The sequence below is a fragment of the Rhinolophus hipposideros genome (genome assembly GCF_964194185.1).
Source record: "Rhinolophus hipposideros genome assembly, chromosome: 10".
Classification (NCBI taxonomy): domain Eukaryota; kingdom Metazoa; phylum Chordata; class Mammalia; order Chiroptera; family Rhinolophidae; genus Rhinolophus; species Rhinolophus hipposideros.
Window position 1 is genome coordinate 49351134 of NC_138056.1, and position 12505 is coordinate 49363638.

Sequence of the window (12505 nt, forward strand, 5' to 3'; positions counted from 1 at the left end):
AGGACTCCTGCTTTTTCTCTCTGGTGATGCAGTGATACTCACACATGCCGTGTTTTCCAGTCCGAAACTGGTCCCTTTCATGATGGCTTTGGATGCTGAGGGCAGCCCTGGGGGGATGTGGGCAACATGTTACCATCACCACTTGACCAGGGAGCCCATAGGAGGGCCCTGAGGGAGGGTGACCTGCCCCAAATCACGCAAATCCTGAGGCCACACTACGGCCAAATTAGGCCCTGACCTCTCCCTAGGGCTTCTCTGCACCCAAGGCCTGTGAAGGCCCGCAGCCTGCTCTCTCTGCCCCACACACCTGGGCAGCAGGCCAGCTACAGGCAGCTTCTCCCCATCGGAAGGACATTCCTGCACGGGGAGTGGAACCACCCGGCACCTCACAAGCACTGCGTTTGGGACATGGTGCCACCTTCCAGAGGGGAGAGAATGTATATTTGTAACTGTCAGAACTGTGATATATAACTGTGAAAGTCCGGGAGGTCTGCCATGTAAATTGTGCCTCAGAGACATACAAGATAGAGGGAGCCAGGGGACAGGGGAGGCCTCTTTAAGGACTCATGTTACCTGTGTCTAGCAGGTAGGTCAAGGGGATTCAGTGGAGGCACGACTACCAGCCAGGGTAAGAAGCAGGAGGAAAGGAACTGTGGGACTCCTGTCTTTATTCATTCATTGAACGACTAGTTACTGACTGCATCTTGCATCCAGCAGTGAGGAGGTGAGGGGATTGTGGGCGGTGAGAAAATATGGTGAAGAAGTGGAGACAGCAAGTGCAGACAGCCCTTGCAAGAAGTTTACCTGTAAAGAGATGGAGAAAACTAGGCTGGGAGCTGGAGAGGACTGTGAGTAGAGGGGAGGTTTCGTATAAATGCTAATAGAAGGAGCCAGCTGAGCCGCAGGGAGAAGGTGAAGGTTCAGGAAGATCGGGCAATAAAAGGAGCAAGATCTCCGAGTGGGAGGGGGTACAGGGGAGGGAGCCCCTGGGTATGGTGAGCACATGACCTGGGTCACTGAGGTCAGGACTAGACTAGAGCTGTCTGTCTGCACAGGGTGAATGGAGGCTGCCGGGTTCCCGTCTAGCCAGCCCTGGACGGGAGGTAGCCTGGGATGGCGGCCTCACTGGAGTGACCATCCAGGGTACATGCCCGGGCAGAAGGGGCATTGTGGGGGTGGCTGCAAGCTTCTCTGGCCTTTTAAAGGAGATTTCATGAAATTTAGGGGACAGGACTGGCTGGCTGCCCAGGGGTTCACCATGGCTGGGGGTACCACCTGGATTGCAATCACCTCCCCCCTGACTCCCTTCAGCCACCCTCTTGCTCACCCCCAACCCATTCTGCAAACACAGTGACCTGTCCTAAACACAGCTGTAACCCTCTAAGAACTGTTTAGAGGAACGAATCAAATGTTGACTTATTTTTGCTACGTGCCTTGTACACATTATTTAACCAAAGAGTTGATGAGGGGAAGTTTCTCTTACAGGAATATTCCAAGTAAAAAGATTCGGAAACGATAGTAGAATTGGACTATCACCACTTTGCACCTTTTAATGCATTGATGCCTCTAAGGCAATGATCATCAATGGTTGCTAATATCGCAAAAAGAGAGAACACCAGACATTTTTATGCTTCTTGATGGAAGAACACAGCACCCATGAAGTATTCTTAGCGAAAGCTTTTCCCTACATATGATCACACCTCTATTTGTGATGCCCAGCACAATAGACACTAACCTTGTACGGCTATTAAGTAATCGAAACATAGCTGGTCCTTACTGAGCTATGCAGTAAGTGTAAAACATGGTGAATTTCAGACACTTAACGCAAAAAGAGGATGTAAGTAATTTTCTGTTAATAATTTTCATATTGATGACATGATAATATTTTGGCTATGTTGAATTAAGTAAAATATATCACGAATAATTGCATCCGTTTTTTTACTTCTTAAAATGTGACTAGCAGAAAATTTCAAATGACAAATGGGAACTGCACGGTGGCTCGCTTCCTATTATACCTTCCACCACAACCCTTTGTACTCTTTTTCTAAGTGTGCATTTCCCTGTGTGTCACCTTCAGTAGGCTCTGAGCTCCCAGGGGGCAGGCACCCTGTTTTAAGTCACAACCGGCTCTCAGGAAAGTTTGCTAGATCAATGTCAGCGTGCTGAGTGCCCTACTTACAGATCAAAGCAGTTGAGATCCAGAGAAGTCAGTGTCACAGCTAAGTTCACGGAGTTAAATGAAACATGACAGAGCTAGGACTTGAAATCAGAACCTTTGAGTCATTTCTCTTCATGACATCTGAGCTGCAGGCCACCATTACCTTCATTCATTCATCCATTTAGTATTGATTCGACGCCCCCTATTGGTCGGGCACTGGCTGAACATGGGGCAGTGTTATAAAGAAACCCCACAGGAGACCATGCAAGTATGATGGAAGGAACCCCTGGGACTTCAGGCAAGCTTCTTTTGGGGAAGTGAAATTTAAACATATCTGAAGCCATGGAGTCCATTCCAGGCCTAGCATACGCGAAGCCTTGGAGTAGAAAGGACCATGTCACATGGGAAGGACTCAAAAGTGACCAAAGGGGGGCCAGCCCAGTGGCTCAGGCGGTTAGAGCTCCATGCTCCTAACTCCAAAGGCTGCCGGTTCGATTCCCACATGGACCAGTAGGCTCTCAACCACAAGGTTGCTGGTTCGACTCCCGCAAGGGATGGTGGGCTGCGCCCCCTGCAACTAACAACTGCAACTGGACCTGGAGCTGAGCTGCGCCCTCCACAACTAAGATTGAAAGGACAACAACTTGACTTTGAAAGAGTCCTGGAAGTACTCACTGTTCGCCAATAAAGTCCTGTTCCCCTTAAAAAAAAGTGACCAAAGGGCTAGAGAGAGTGATGAGTAATGAAGCTGGAGAGGTAGACCATGGCCAGGTTTCCTCAAACGGGGCCACAGACCTCACCCTCTCCCCTTTCCCGGGTTGTTTCTGTGTGGTAGTACTGATTGTTTTAAAACCAGTAAAAATACCTCTGATCCTCCTCCCTCTGGCTGGCCCCTTAAGACTCAGCTTTACTGCTGGCCCCTGCGTTTTTGTGGACCTTCCCCCTGGCTCAAGGAATACTGTAGATGGCAGGTTTTAATCCACAGTCACAGCCCAGATGTACAGAAATGTAACTTTATTTCCCCATAAACCAAGCTAATGGCTGTCCTTCTCAGCTGGTTTGCAGAAAACTCTTGATCTTGCCACTTCAAGGCAATTCAGTTATTTCTGGTTAAAACTTGTCATCTTTGGAGGGAGTATTCAAATTCCCCAATTCTCCATGACCCCTCCCTTCAGCCACTCTGGTCTCAGGGACAGGGCTTCTGACAGGACTTTCTCTGACCTGCCTCTGGTGTGGCTCCTTTGGGTGTCTGGCATTGGCCCCCACAGCCGACTCCCTCCTGGGGTCCTCGTCCCCAGATCTTCATACCCTGTCCTTCTTCCCTAGACCTACACCTTTTCAATCCTGCGTCCCCCTCGGGGACGGACTCAGGCCACCACTCTGTGAAGTTGTCCTCAGGCCCACCTGCCTGGGCCTCTCTCCTCTGCTAGCTGGCTTCCCGGCACCCTGAGGAACACAGAGCTTCCTGGGCAGTTGGGTCCTTTGTCTGCCACCACCCCACTCCAATCTCCTATTTAGACCCCAGATGGGGGCAGGAAGAGGGGAGGAAGGGCCCCCCCTCTCAGGCTCACCAGCCTTTTGACTTTTAGGTCTAGCTTTGCCCCTTCCAAATAGCCCCCATGCAGCTCTTCAAACTTTCACCTCCTTTTTCAGAGGTGGAAAAACACTCCTACATCATCACCCACCTACATTCTTCTCTCCCCTATGGCGTCTTTTTTTAACGGCTGTACACTCAAAGTTCTCCAGACTTCGGGCTCTGTCTAGTCAGGACTCACCAATCCTTTTCTTGCTCAACAACGCCTGGCCTTGCAATGAAAGCCTGGCTCTTGAGACATTCAGCCCTTCAATTTCTTTGTTTTGGACTGTATCCACGCTGCCCTGGGGGCAATAAATGCTGGGGCAAGAGAAGGGGGTCAAAGTAATGAAAACACCTACACTCCATGCTACACTGCTTTCACCGCCATTGGGCAGGGACAAAGAAGGCGCTGGACAAATGATGAAGCATTCCTGCTGAGGGAAGTCCAAATGATGTCAGGGCTATGCCCCAAACAAAGGAATCCCGGAAGTTCAGAGGGAAAGAAATGGTGGGAGAAGTGAGTTTTCATTGGTATGTGGGCATTTGAAAGGCTGAACTGGCAACGTGGTAGGTAGTGCCAGAGTCAGAGGTGATTTCGTTCTGGCAAAATAGCATCTCTCACATTAGATTAATGTTGGTAATAGTCATTGAATTGGCTTTGTACTTTTGTGTTGTTGTAATTTGTAAAGTTGTTTTGGCTTTATGGTTGTGGGAGAGATATAAATGTTAGTTTATATTTAGTTTTTTGTTTGTAAAATGTTCTTGAGAGTAAAAATGGAAGGGTGGAACACTGAACAATTTTTCCTTGAAGAAAAATTGCAAAAAAACAAGACAAAACAAAACAGGAACCAGGAGGAATGTAAATAGCATCTACCTCAGGGTTGTAACATACCCTGAGAGGGAGAGGCCAGTGGCAGCGTGGGTTATGGGAGCGACTGTATTCACATGCCCTCAACCTTGGCCTTGGCTCTAGATCCTTGAGTACCCTCTGTGGCCAGCCTCTGCCTCCTCCCTGTTATTTCCCTGGAGGCCTTTAACTCCTGAGTTCACCCTCCCTCTTTGGGTTCCACTTCTTCTTCCCCTCAGCCTCTGGAGAGCCTGAGCAGAAGGAAGGGGCTTTGGGTCCTGATGGCAAGGTATCCATCAGACAGCCTGATGGTTCACAGTGCCCAGGTGGGCCCTTCTTAGCATTGTTTTGCCTAAAGAGTTTCTGTCTCTCGCTTCATCTTGGCCACATTCCCAAATGCCCCCTCTATTTTTTTGGCTTCAGTGTGTGCCAGAACCCAGGAAGAGGATGGAGAAGGAAAAGACCCTATGCTGGCACAGACTTGTTGTCCTGCGGGGTGTCATACGGGGTCTCAGCTCCCACTCCCCACATAAGAACACAGGATATGGTGAGGTCAAAAAGGAACATCAAAGGAGCCACAGATAGGGCAGTCATACCACTATATTCTCGCTGGCGGCTGGATTGGAGACATAGGAAGCTGGAGCCACACTATCCACATCCTGCCGTCCACTTCTCTCTGCCAACCAATCTTACTTGCTAACTGCAATCCGCCCTGCTAACTGCAATCCACTCTTACTAGTTCAACCTCCATCTTCTTGCTAGCTCCCATTGGCTGCTAGCGTAGCCACGGCAGTTATATTAGTGGCCAATGGCTCACTGGTTACAGCAGACAGCCAACTAGCCACAGCTGATGTCCATCCAATCACAGTTGATGGCCATTTACTACCCGAGTGACCACCTTTCCACGCGAGGGCAAGAACCTGGAAACTGCACTCCTGGTTCTGTCCCTGTGGGAACACAGCCCCAGAAAGCAGTTTCCAGGCTCTCAGCCTCACATAGAAAGGTGCTGGCTCAGGTAGTAGAATGGGGGCTAGCAAGAAGATGGTGGCTGAGCTAGCGAGAGCGGATTGCAGAGAGGCAGATGCCGCCGGTGAGAATATAGTGATATGACTCCCATACTTATGGCTCCGTGGGTGTTCCTTTTTGGCCTCACCATGTCCTTCGTTCTTATGTGGGGAGCGGGAGCTGAGACCCCACAGGCCGCCCCGCGTGACAGTCCCCACATTTGTTTAGGCAATATTATGAATAAAAATACATTTTCAACTACAGGAATTTTTAACCTTAAAAGAGTTTATACATTACTTTATGTATGGTGTCATAGGTCTTACTAGAGATTTTGTACTTTATCTTAAGTGCGGTGGGAAGTCTTTGAAGGGTCTTAAGCATGGAGAATGGACTTGCGCTAGTAGTTTTACAAAGAATGCAGCCGGAGAAATTTCTATAATGGTGGCGATATGAAGTGAAGTGCTCGCATGAATCTTTCTGCAGATAGCAATTATGAAATCTGAACAAAATTTTTTAAAACAATCATTTAAAGGCCCTGGGAAATGACTCAAAACAAACCAAAGTTGAAGGAAAGTTTGTTTACTCTTGAAAAACTGCAGCTGCAAGAGGTGAGAATCATGACAGTGTTCCCCAACCCCCATGTCTGTGGCAGGTGGAAAACCACAGCCTCACTACCTTAGGTTGCAGAGAAAAGAGTTCAGAGATATAAGAGCAGTTGGAAATTTAAGGGGGAAATTCTGGAAGTAAGAGATTGGAGAAGGCCTGCGACCCAAAATCTGAGCATAAACCCTGTTCGTATCTTTAGCCAAATGCTAGAGGGTCTGGTGAAAAAAATAGGCAGGGACCACAGAGGAAGCTACCCTTGAAAGACAGAGCTGCACTAAGCTGGGAAGATATATGAATGTGCTCTTAAAATGTGCTCTCACATGTGAGCTTTTAAACAAAACTGAGTGAATTTCCCAACCTGCTACAGAGCACATAGCAGAAAGCTAAAGCCTTGATGGCTTGAGGTGTCAGAACAGAGCCCAAGACAGGCTTAGCAGCTGGAAATTTAGGGGCAAATCCATAGAAGCAAGGGAAACACAGAAAAGTGAGCACCAAAATCTGAATATAAACTGCCCACATTCTTGGAAAATTGCCAAATTACAGAGATGCAAGGAGACTCCTGAAACCCAGGCTTTTAAAAAGCAGAGAGCTATAGGAACTAAGCAGAGATATCTGATGCTGCATACTGTAGAGGAAAACCAGAATTGCAACAATATCTAGTTTTCAGACTGTAAAGAAAGAGGAAAATGTGACTCAGACTCAGAGGGTAAAAAAGGAAAACTAGCAACTGATTCTGAACTGGGCACAGATGTTAGATTTAGCAAACAAAGATTTCAAAGCAGCTTTTATACATATGATAAAAGGAAAATATTTTCAAAGATTTAAAGGAAAAAATGGTCTTAATTAGTGAAGAAAAAGGGAATCTCAGAGAAACAGAGAAATGGAATATATATAAAAAACTAAATGGAAATGACAAGGCTGAAAATGACAATAATTGAAATGAAAATTTCACTGGCTGAGCTCAATAATAGATTGGAGATGGCAGAAAAAAAGAATTATTGATCTTGAAGATAGATGAACAGACATCACTTAATCTGAAGAGAGAAAAAAGATTGAAGTAAAATGAACAGGGCATTGGAAACTTGAGGGATAATATCAAGAAGTCCAAAATTTGTGTAATTCAAGTGCCAGAAGAAGAGGAGAGAGAGAAAAAAGGCTGGGAAAGGTATCTGAATACATACTGGACAAAAACTCCCCAAATCTGGTGAAAAACTAACTTTAAGAGCTAAAAATCTCAACAAATCCCAAGCAGGAAAAGACAAAGAAAACCACTTCTAGGCACATAATAGTCAAACTGATGAAAGCCAAAGATAAAGAGAAAATCTTGAAAGCAGCCAGGAAAGGAAAAAACAAAAAAAAACAACTTTGCATACAGAAGAATGGTGATACAATTAATGACTGATTTCTCATCAGAAAAAATAAAGGTCAAAGATAATGGAGCAACACATTCAATGTGTTGGGAAAAAAACCTGACACATCACCAATAATTCTATATTTAGCAAACTATCCTCCAAAAATGAAGGTGAAATAAAACATTTTAAGATAAATAAATAAGGAGATAATTTATTACCAGATCTTCATGACCAGAAATTCTAAAGGAAATTTTTCACAAGGGAACTGAGATCTATAGTAAGGAAAGAAGAGAACTGGAATTGATAAATGTTAGCGTCAATTAAAATATTATATATATTTTTGGGACAGTTATAAAGTATATATATATATATATATATATATATATATATATACACACATATATGTAACTGACAACAATAGCATCAAGGACAATGCAGGTATAGGATAAATGGGAATATATTATTGCAACATTCCTAAATTTTACCTAAAGTAATTCATTAACTCTAAGTAGACTCCGATAGAGATATGCATATATACATATCATACGATTATGAATACAATAAAGATGTGTATCGTACTCTCTAGAGCAACCACTAAAAGTTATGCAGAGAGATATAGCTAGAAAGCCAATAAAAATGGAATAAAATGGAATACTAAAAAATATTTAATTAACACAGAAGAAAGCCAGAACGGAGGAAATGAGCAATAAAACCTAGATGAGACAAATAGAAGAGAAAGAGCAAAGTTAAATTAATTTAAATAAATAAATAAGACTACATGAAGCCATTTCAATAATTACAATAAATGGAAATGCAATAAATATTCCAATCAAAAGGCAGGGATTGTCAGACTGGATTTTTAAAAAGCAAGAATAAATTTTATACTGCTTAAAAGAGACATACTTTAAATACAAAGACACAAACAGCATTAACATAAAAGAATGGAAGGAGAGACCATGCAAGTGGTAAGCTTTAAGCTTTTGACAACTGGAGTGGCTATATTCATATCAGATAAAGTAGACTTGGAAACAAGGCTATTACCATGCATAAAGAAGAACATTTCATGACAATAAAAAGCTCAATGCATTGAGAAATATAAGAATTATAAAAGTACACTTTAAACGGGTGCAGTCTATTGTTTGTAATTATACCTCAATAAGGTGGATTCAAAACAAAAAGAAGAAAAGCCCCGTGAATGCCGAGGGGTGGAAGGATAGAAGGGTAACTTAGGCTGGAATGGAGGCAGGATGGGGGCTGTACTGCAAAGAAAAGGAATGGCAGTTTTATCGGGAGAAACACTGATTTCAGACTAAACATGTTCAGTTTGAGAGATCTGTCAGACTCAGAAGGATAGATGTTTGTAAGTGCCTCATGTCCAGACAAGAGGTCATGGGCGTTAGTCAGAGAGAGACTGTAGAGTGGGAAGTGTGGGTTCAGAACTGAGCTCTGGGGTTCATTTAGAGATGGGAAGAGGAGGAAGGGAACCCTCAGGGGAGACTAAGAAGAAATGGCCAGAAAAGTGGCAGGAAACCAGCGAGTCCAAAGGAAAGGGTGTTTTAAGAAAAAGTGTGTGGCCAGCAGCAGAAAATGTTGCTGAGAAGTCAGGTCTGAGCCAGGTGCTGTGGGGAGGCCTAGGGCAGGAGCCAGGCGTTCACCCCAGAGGCTGATGGGGGCAGTCACGGGAGGAGTGCAGGCTGGGGTTGTGGCTTTGCCCTCTACCCTTGACGGGTATGCTGTCAGCAGGCAGGCAGGCAGGCTGGCAAGCAGTCGGCAAACCTTTGCTGAGCCCAGACTCAGTGATCCACCTCTGCTGCTTGGTCCTTGGGACACAGAGAGGACCCGACCTAGTCCTTGACCCCTCCAAGAGCTCCAGTCTGGGACACGTGGGTGGATAATTGCACCATACTCTGTGGGACCTCCAGGACTTTGGAAGTGAGATGGGAGCGGGGAAATTGTACCTCGAAGAGGAGCAATGCTTGACTGGGGCCGTGAAGGATGAGTACAGGGTTTGCAGATGGTGACAGGGAAGTTGAGTTTGTTCTGCTTGATCCAAGGCATGGTCCTGAGACCTGGGGTGGGTGGAGGTCACACTGAGGCAGATGTTTACTCCACACAGAGTTCCTCACAGGTGTGGCTGGCCAGGGTGCAAGGGGCTTCCTGGAGAGGGGGTGAGCACCTATGGAGGTATGGAAGGATGAGCCAGCAAAAGCTGACACAGGTACCCCAGCCCTGAGAGATGGCTCGTTGGAATCTGGCTTGCCAGATTCGTTTCCAGGCATTCCTGGGGGTTTTATCAGACACGTGCAGTCCAGCTGCAGAGGCCTGGCGGGGGCTAGGACCCGATGTCTGCTCCTTCAGAACCCCTGCTCTCCTGGCCCTGGCCCCACCAAAATGCACCCCCAACGTGAGGAGGCCTGGGAAGGGGAGGTTTTCAGACTGTGAAGTGTATGGGGTTGGGGGAAACAAGCAAACAGAGGTTCCAAGAGGATAGCTGAAGCCTAGAGGCTGACTGGATCTGGGGGAGTCCCTGGTTCTGGTCACGTAACTTATAGCCAGAGACAGCGTGTTGTGGAGGTTACGAGTGAGGCGTCTGAAGCAGACTAGCGGCAGGTCAAGTTCTGAGTACTTGAAGCTTGTACAATGCGGAGAGCCCTTGGGGAGGGACCAATTTTGCCTGACATTTCATCTGGGACAGTCAGACTGCATCGGGACAAGATGAGTCAGTATACTAACACGGCTTTCCGTCAGTTGGGATACACAAACATGCAACTTAACACAGAGATGCATTTGCTGTTTGTAATAACTGGACAGCAACTGCTATAGGTTTGCCAAAAACACCAGACTTGTGATCCGTTTTGTTTTGTGTGATTGTCATCAGAAAAGAAAAAAAAGAATGCTGATTTTTTGAGTATATCCCTGACAGGAAAGAACTTTCATTTTGAGTACGCGTTGACGAGAACCAAATCTTCCAGTTACCACTTTACATAATCTGATGATTGCCAGAATTTTCCACAGACTGCCATCTGGCTCTGTCCATTTCAAACATTGCTTCTCCACCACTGCCCACGCGCTGCCAGTACCAGGGCCTGTAGGACATGTTGATGTCACAATATGACATGTGTCTCTGTACCACAGTGCCCCATGCTGAGGGAGCCTGTGCAGGGGGCAGTGGGAGCCGTTTCTGGAAGCTGTTCCAGCACAGGATGACCAGCACTAACGGAAATATACATGCAGGGGACTATGACCACATATATATATATGTATATATCCCCCCTAAGCCCAAATGAAACTCATGCTCTACTCAACTTCCCCTTAGTCAGATTCCAGAAATATCTAGAGCTGCTCCAGAGAAAGCAGTACAGTGGAAGTCAAAGTGGAAAGAGACAGAGATCTTAACCAAGTGGAGTTAAAACATTATAATTTTGGGAACATCACGAAAACATCTAGTCATTTGAGCACGTGGCCAGCCCCCACCATGTCACCCCTACCTCCAGCCTTGAAAGGAGCTCAAATGAGTGAGGGACCTGAAACTCAGACTTCCTCAGCTTCTCAGGAAATCCACTTCAGGTTTCGTTTCCTCCTTAGGTCTGCTCAACACCCTCTGTGGCTCTCCATGACTCTCAGGGAAAAGCTGGGCATTCAGGTCCTCGGTGATCCCTGGGGCTTCATTAGCTCCCGCTTGTTCCCCGAGGAGCTATAGGAGGTAGGCTTTTGGGGAGAAAGCAAAGATAGGGAGCTGATGGGTGAACTCCGAGGATAGCAAGGATGACAGGCCTCAGGGATCAGTAACCCCATGGGCACCCTGGGGAGAGAGCTTTGTTGATCTCCAGGGGAGTTGCTGGCAACCACCTGAGAGACGAGGGCCCATGGGTTGGGGCAGAACCCACACCTCTGTTGCCAGCATCTTTCCCTGCGGAGCCAGTGGGGACACCAGGGAGAGCTCCATTCTCCTGTGAAATGCCTTTTTTGGGCCACAGGGTGGGGACTGGGGGCGGAGAGAGAGAGTGACATTGGGGGGAGACAATGGAGAGGAAGGGTCCTGAAATCCGTAGACCCAAGCTGAAGTGTCTGCTTTGTCCTTTGCTGGCTGTGTGACCTTGGGCAAGTGACTTAACGTATCTGAATTTAATGTCCTCATCTATAAATCAGAAAATACTTGTTGCATCGCAGGGCTCTTGTGAAGAGCAAATGAAACACGTATCATGGAAGTGCAGACACACAGTAGGGCCTCACCATGCCCTGGCTGGAAGAAGACACTGAACTCATATTTCCGTCTTGATTCTGAGTGACTCCGAAGCCTCCTCAGTAGGTTAAGCAATCATGTTGACTTTATTTATTAGCTTCACAAACTGCTCTGATGTCACTTGGCCCCATCCCCAAACTCCACAAAAATCCCGAGTTTCCAGCACTGTCTGACCCCATACCCCTCTGCTGTGGGGACCATCGAGTGTGGGGAGAGGACTGGGCCGTGGCCAAAGAGCCAAGATGAGCTCTGCACTGAGCCAGGCCTCAGTCTCCCTGACTGAACCTCGAGGGGGGAGCAGGCTGGGATGCGTCCAGAGCACCCCTCCCGTGGCCTCTGGTTCCCATTACCATTCTCTCTTGTGTTCTTCCAGACCAGCTTCTTCCAAATCCCTTTCAGCACCACTTCTGGTTCTTCTCTGGAGACGCCCACTGCCCATCCCACCTCCCTGCACACCTCTAGGCAGCCCGTCTGGCCACCTGCCTGTGTCTTGTCAGGCTACTCAAGGTGAGAGTCTGAGGAGTGGCCTGAGGCTGAGGGGCTTGAGCTCCTAGGCCTGAGGGGGGTATGAGTGCTCATAGGGTCCCCAGAGAGCTGGAAAGCTGACCTAGTTGGTGACATCCTGACCTGGAAGTTCCATGGAGCCCCCTCCGAGTGACTATGTGACTCTAGGTAGATCTCTTCCTTTTCTGAAACTGTTTTCTAAGAGGTTAAAAGG